Source organism: Malus domestica, chromosome 15 (assembly GCF_042453785.1).
Source record: "Malus domestica chromosome 15, GDT2T_hap1".
In the NCBI taxonomy this organism is placed as follows: domain Eukaryota; kingdom Viridiplantae; phylum Streptophyta; class Magnoliopsida; order Rosales; family Rosaceae; genus Malus; species Malus domestica.
The window spans coordinates 39,478,533-39,485,087 of NC_091675.1; positions in this window are offsets into that span (position 1 = coordinate 39,478,533).

A 6,555-nucleotide genomic window follows, 5' to 3' on the forward strand; every position below is an offset into this window, starting at 1 on the left:
CACAATCGCGTTAAGTAAATTCTTGGCATAAATTTCATGCAATTCATAGTAACGAGTGCCTCGTCAATGCTTATGTTTTTCATAGAACTTAATGATTCTTGCTTGTATCTCTATTATGCAATTCATGTAGGGAACTTGTAGGGAATGTTTTGGGTTGTCGTATGCAATCATCCAACTCAATAACTTGTGAAAAAACTGAGGGTTAATTAGTGCAATTCACGGTTAATCTGGGGCGTTGAGTATTCATAGTTTATCGAAAAGCAATTGGAGATCGTTAAGCTTCATTCAAATTCGTTCTACAATCTGTTTTAATTACAAAGTTTTCTCTTGTTTTCAATTTCGTCAAAACCAAATCCCCCTTTATTTTAAAGTGTTAGATTAGTTAGAAATCCATTTAGTTTGTGTTTTTAAGTGTTTTGATTCAAGTTGTAACCCAATTTCGTCCAAATTTGTGTTTGTGTTCAAAACTGCCCAGAAAGTGTTTTTAAGGCAGTTTTGAGTGTTTGTTTGTTGTTTTGAGTTTTTTGGTTTGTTTCAGTGTTTCAAAATTTAGTTTTACATTCTTTGAGTCTAGTTTAGGGTTTTAAACTTTGTTTTTACATTTCTATGTCAGTTTTCAAGTGTTTAGCAATCCCTCCTAATCCCCGGTCCAGAACGATCCCTACTTACATACTTTACTACAATTGATAAAAAGAGGGTTTAATTTGTGTGCTTATATATTTCGCATCAAATTTTTGGCGCTTTTGCTAATCCCTTGGATTGTTTTATTTTAGTTTGTTTTAATGAATTTCAGATTCTGACCTTGTTTTGTTTTCTTGTTTTTTGGTACTAGTTTATGACTCGGAGTTCTCATCCGATTCGTGAACACATCTTGGACTTTGACGACGATTTTGAGCGAGAATTGAGACGAAAAGGAAGAGTCCAAAACCTAGTGAATCAAATTCAAATTCAGAAGCCGAAGTTGAGTAACCCACGGCAAGAGTGGGTGAAGTAGAGGAAGCCATGGCACAAGACAATCGTACAATCAAGGAGCTTTCGGCTTCAGGATTGGACAATGCCGCACCTCTATGTATTCAATATCCCGTGGCTGCCCAAGGAAAGATCGAGGAATTCGAGTTGAAGTCAAGTTTGCTACACCACATTCCAAAGTACCATGGGTTGTCCATGGAGGATTGTTGATGATATGTTTTAAACCTTCCTAATGCTAAAACATATTGAGTATAATAGCATAAGTAAGGGTGTCGAATCCACAGGGACTAATTGGACCTATATAATCACTTGTTTTGCAAGAACCATATTAAATGACTAAACTAGGCAACTTTAGACAGATTTGTTGTTGTAACTTAAAAACTCACAAGAATGATGACAACACAAGTAATGAATCAACAAGTAATAAAATGGAATAAAACCAATGGAGATGGAACTAGGGATTCGGTTTCACCATAGCTAAATTAATCCCATGTTTGTTAAATCAGTTTATGCTCATTCATTCACCTATTTCTTGAGTTTGTTTCACTTAGATATGATCAACCATATGATGTGTGGATTTGATCAAATCATCCTAGTCAAGAACCAAATTGTGATGTGCAACTTTGGTTCTCAACCAAGGATGTTTTATACATATGAAACTTTCACAACACCAAAGGGGACACACGGCATGATGTTTGCCAAACATCCCCTTCATTCACTCCCAAATCTGCCAAAATTATGCATGATGTGTGCTTCTAATTTTGGCTACACAACCTGTGGTTAATTCAAGTGGTGATCAAGCATTAAAATCAACACACAAAGTCACAATAAAATCAGAGAATGAAACAAGAAATAGAAGGATCAAATGAGCATTATGAGTTAACTACATGGTTTTCTTGCTAGGCTACATCGAATCCCTAAGAGGAGATTAGTTACATTTCATGTTTACAAACGTTTTAACATAGAAATACATAACATGAATGAACATAGAATTGAGAAGAAGGAACCCTTGAAGCAAAACTGATGTTGAAATCCTTTAAGTGTAGCCTTCGGTCTTGATTCTCCAAATGTGATGCAACATGAAAGATGAGCAGCTTGTGGATGGGTGGTTTGTTTGAATGGGAGAGAGGGTGGTCAGAAATTTGGATGGCTAAGTGAGTGAATGGTGGTGTTGCGGATGGGATAGAGAATGGACACAAAATGGAGTTTCTTGGTGTGTGAATGAGAGTGTGACCCAGAGCTTGAAGTGAGATTGCATGGACTTTAAATTGAAGTCCTAATGAGAACATGCAGCTGGAATTAGAGTAATGGATCTGCCAATCTGAAATGATGATGAATTGAAGTGATTTCTGAGGTGGTAAGGCACGGCATGTTGAAACACAAGCATGTGTAGGACTTATTTAATTCAAGAGGCATGTGCAATGGCTGCATTGTGCAGTGGACAACCAGAAATTGTTTTCCACATGCTGGAAAGGGAAAGAAAGGCACGGCATGGCTTGGTTTGGATGTGCAAAGGTGGCTGAATGACTTAGATTAATGAAGACACATGCATTGCTGCAAAAGGGAGTTGGAAAAGGTAAGGCAATGCACGGCAAGGTGTGAACATGCATGTAATCACATGTTGTTGAGGTGTAAATGGAAGGGAAAGCACGGCAGGTTTGAACACATGCATGTGATTGCATGTTTTGATGTTTAAAGGAAATGGAAGGCACGGCACAAATTGTGAACATGCATGTGATTGCATGTTTTGGAACCACCTAAGTTAATTCCAATGTTTTTGCCTTGTCTTGTCTCACCCAATATGGCCGAATGCCACCTTACACCTCCAAATGTGATCCTGAAATTCCATGCAGCCAAGTAACTTCTAAAATCCTCATTTGAAACTTCAAATTGACTCCACAAGAACCTTCTCCACGTTTGGGATAATGCTCAGCTACCAAAAAGGGGTGATTTTACTTCATTTGCAATCCAATTGATCCTAAAACACACTTGGCTGCACACTAGCACAAAATAATGTAAAAACACAACTAGTTTGATTCAAAAACATCACAAAAATGCCAATTAAAGATGATATAAATGTACACAAAGTGTGTACATCAAGGATCCTAACAAGCACTTGAAAGAGTTCGAGGTGGTGTGTTCAAGCATGACTCCAATCAATGTTGACGGGAGCATATTGAAGATGAAGGTTTTTCCCTTTTCTCTCATGGAAAAGGCGAAAGATTGGTTGTATGAATTAGCTCTCGGAACGGTCACATCTTGGGAGAGCATGAAACGGGGTTTCTTGGAGAAGTTTTTCCCAACTTCTCGAGTCATTCTCTTACGAAAAAGGATAAGTGGAATTCAACAAGATGAAGGTGAGTATTTCCCTACGTATTATGAACGTTTTAAATCTCTTGTTGCTTCTTGTCCACAGCATCAAATGAAGGAGGAGCTTCTTCTACAATACTTCTACGAGGGGCTTCTACCAATCGAACATCAAATGCTAGATGCCTCGGATGGAGGAGCTTTGGTGGACAAGACCCCCACGGCTGCAAAGACATTGATAGCTAATCGAGCATTGGACGCTCAACAATACGAAGGTGTTGGACAAAGGAGTACCCCATGGGAACACCAAGTGAATGAGGTAAGTGCCATATCCGAACTTCAAAATCAAATGGCTAACCTTATTACTTTGCTTTCTCAGGTGGTGGAAGGTCCAAAAGTGCAAAACGTGGCAGCTTGTGGTGTATGCTCCATGCAAGGACACCTTACGGACAAATGCCCACAATTGATAGAGAATGGAGGTTGGGAGACCCTCAATGCCGTGGGTTTTGGACAGCAACACCAACCTAGAAATGATCCCTTTTCTAATACATACAATCCGGGATGGAGGGATCATCCAAATTTCAAAGGGCGAGAACCCTAACAAGGCCAGCAACAAATTACATTTAGGCAACAACCCCTGGGTTTCTATCAAAGGACGTTTGCACCAACTCAACCCCAAGCACAACCTGCCCAAAACAAATCAGGTTCTTCTATTGATAATGATCAGATTTTTCAATTACTAACTTCTATGGCGCAGAGTATGCAAATTTGATGTGAAAATTATGTTGACACTCAAATTAACCCTCTTTTTATCAATTGTAGCAAAGTATGTAAGTAGGGATCGTTCTAAACCGGGGATTAGGTGCGTGCCTTTGAACACATCGATCTTGGTGCGTGCTGTTTTCATGAAGGGCCTCCCAAGTAGAATCGGCAATGGGGTGACATTTGGTGAGTCCTCCATCTCTAAGACATAGAAATCCGCTGGAAATATCAAGTTATCCACCTGCACCAACACATCTTCCAAAACTCCTTTCGGATATGCATTAGAACGATCGGCTAATTGAATTATAACACCATCGTTTTTAAGCTCTCCTAAGTTCATGGATGCATATATTGAGTATGGCATGACGTTAATTGCAGCTCCTAGATCTAACATAGCATGTTCAAATTTAGTATTGCCTATAACACATGGAATTGTAAAACTACCTGGATCTTTGCATTTAGGGGGTAGTTTTCTTTGCAAAACAGCGGAAACATTCTCACTTACCTGGACCACCTCTTTGTTCGAAATTCTCCTTCTTGTTGTGCATAGTTCCTTTAAAAACTTGGCGTACCTAGGTACTTGCTTAATTGCGTCAAGAAGAGGTATATTGACTTGCACTTTCCGAAATGTCTCCAAAATGTCTTTCTCGGTCTCCTCCTTCTTGGATTGCTTCAACCTGCTAGGAAAAGGCACGTTTAATGGAATAGAACTAGACAAATTCGGTTTTGAGCTTACCTTGGCCGAATTATATAGGTTAGAAGTGCAAGATGGCTGCGACAAAGGATGTTCCATCCTTGCCGTGGTTGAGGTTTGGGGTTCTTCCTCAAACGATATCTTTTCATCCTCTTTTTGACTTGAATTGGATGCTTGGGGTTCGGTTCCAACTTGTTTGCCACTCCTTAATGTAATTGCTTTGGCGGTTTCGAAACCCCCTTTTGGATTTGCAACGGTTGAACTAGGGAGTCTTCCTTGGTCTCGAAACTGTCCCATAAACTCGGCAATTTGCCCCACTTGCTTCTCTAACTCGTCCACCTTCTTGTCCCTAGTCTGCATGCCCTGCACCATAGAAGTTAGTAAATTAAAAATTTGATCATTATCAATAGAAGAACCTGATTTTTGGGCGGGTTGTGCTTGGGTTTGATTTGGTGCAAACGGCTTTTGATAGAAACCCGGGGGTTGTTGCCTAAACGTGCTTTGTTGTTGGCCTTGTTGGGGTTCTCGCCATTTGAAATTTGGATGATCACGCCAACCGGGATTGTAGGTGTTAGAAAAGGGATCATTCCTTTGTTGGTATTGTTGCCCAAAGCCCACGGCATTGAGGGTCTCCCACCCTCCGTTCTCGATCAATTGTGGGCATTTGTCCGTAGGGTGTCCTTGCATGGAGCATACGCCACACGCACTTACATTTTGAACTTGTGGCCCTTCCACAACCTGAGAAAGCAAAGTAGTAAGGTTAGCCATTTGATTTTGAAGTTCGGTTATGGCACTTACCTCATTCACTTGGTGTTGCCGTGGGGTGCCTCTTTGTCCAACACCTTCGTATTGTTGAGCGTTTAATGCTCGATTGGCAATCAATGTCTTTGCTGCCGTAGGGGTCTTGTCCACCAAGGCTCCTCCCGCCGAGGCATCTAGCATTTGTCGTTCGATTGGTAGAAGTCCCTCGTAGAAGTATTGTAGAAGAAGCTCCTCCTTCATTTGATGCTGTGGACAAGAAGCAACAAGTGATTTAAAACGTTCGTAATATGTAGGAAAAGACTCACCTTCTTCTTGTTGAATTCCACTTATCCTTTTTCGTAGGAGGATGACTCGAGAAGTTGGGAAAAACTTCTCCAAGAAAGCTCTTTTCATGCTCTCCCAAGATGTGACCGTTCCGGGAGCTAATTCATATAACCAATCTTTCGCCTTTTCCAGGAGAGAAAAGGGAAAGGCCTTCATCTTCAATATACTCCCGTCGACATTGATTGGAGTCATGCTTGAACATACCACCTCGAATTCTTTCAAGTGCTTGTTAGGATCCTCCATGGACAACCCATGGTACTTCGGAATATGGTGTAACAAACTTGACTTTAGCTCGAATTCCTCGGTCTTTCCTTGAGCAGCCGCCGGATATTGAATACATAGAGGTGCGGCATTGTCCAATCCCGAAGCCGAGAGCTCCTTGATTGTACGATTGTCTTGTGCCATGGCTGTCTCAACTTCACCCACTTGTGCCGTGGGTTCCTCTTCCTCAATCTCAACTTCGGCTTCCGAATTTGAACTTGATTCACTAGGTTCTGGATTCTTCCTCTTTCGTCTCAACTCTCGTTCAAAATCGTCGTCAAAGTCCAAGATGTGTTCACGAACCGGATGAGAGCTCCGAGTCATAAACTAGTACCTAAAACACGAAATAAAAACAAAGTAAAAATCTGGACTCAAATCAACAAATTGAAATAAAACAATCCAAGGGATTAGCAACTTTGCTAATCCCCGGCAACGGCGCCAAAATTTGATGTGAAAATTATGTTGACACTCAAATT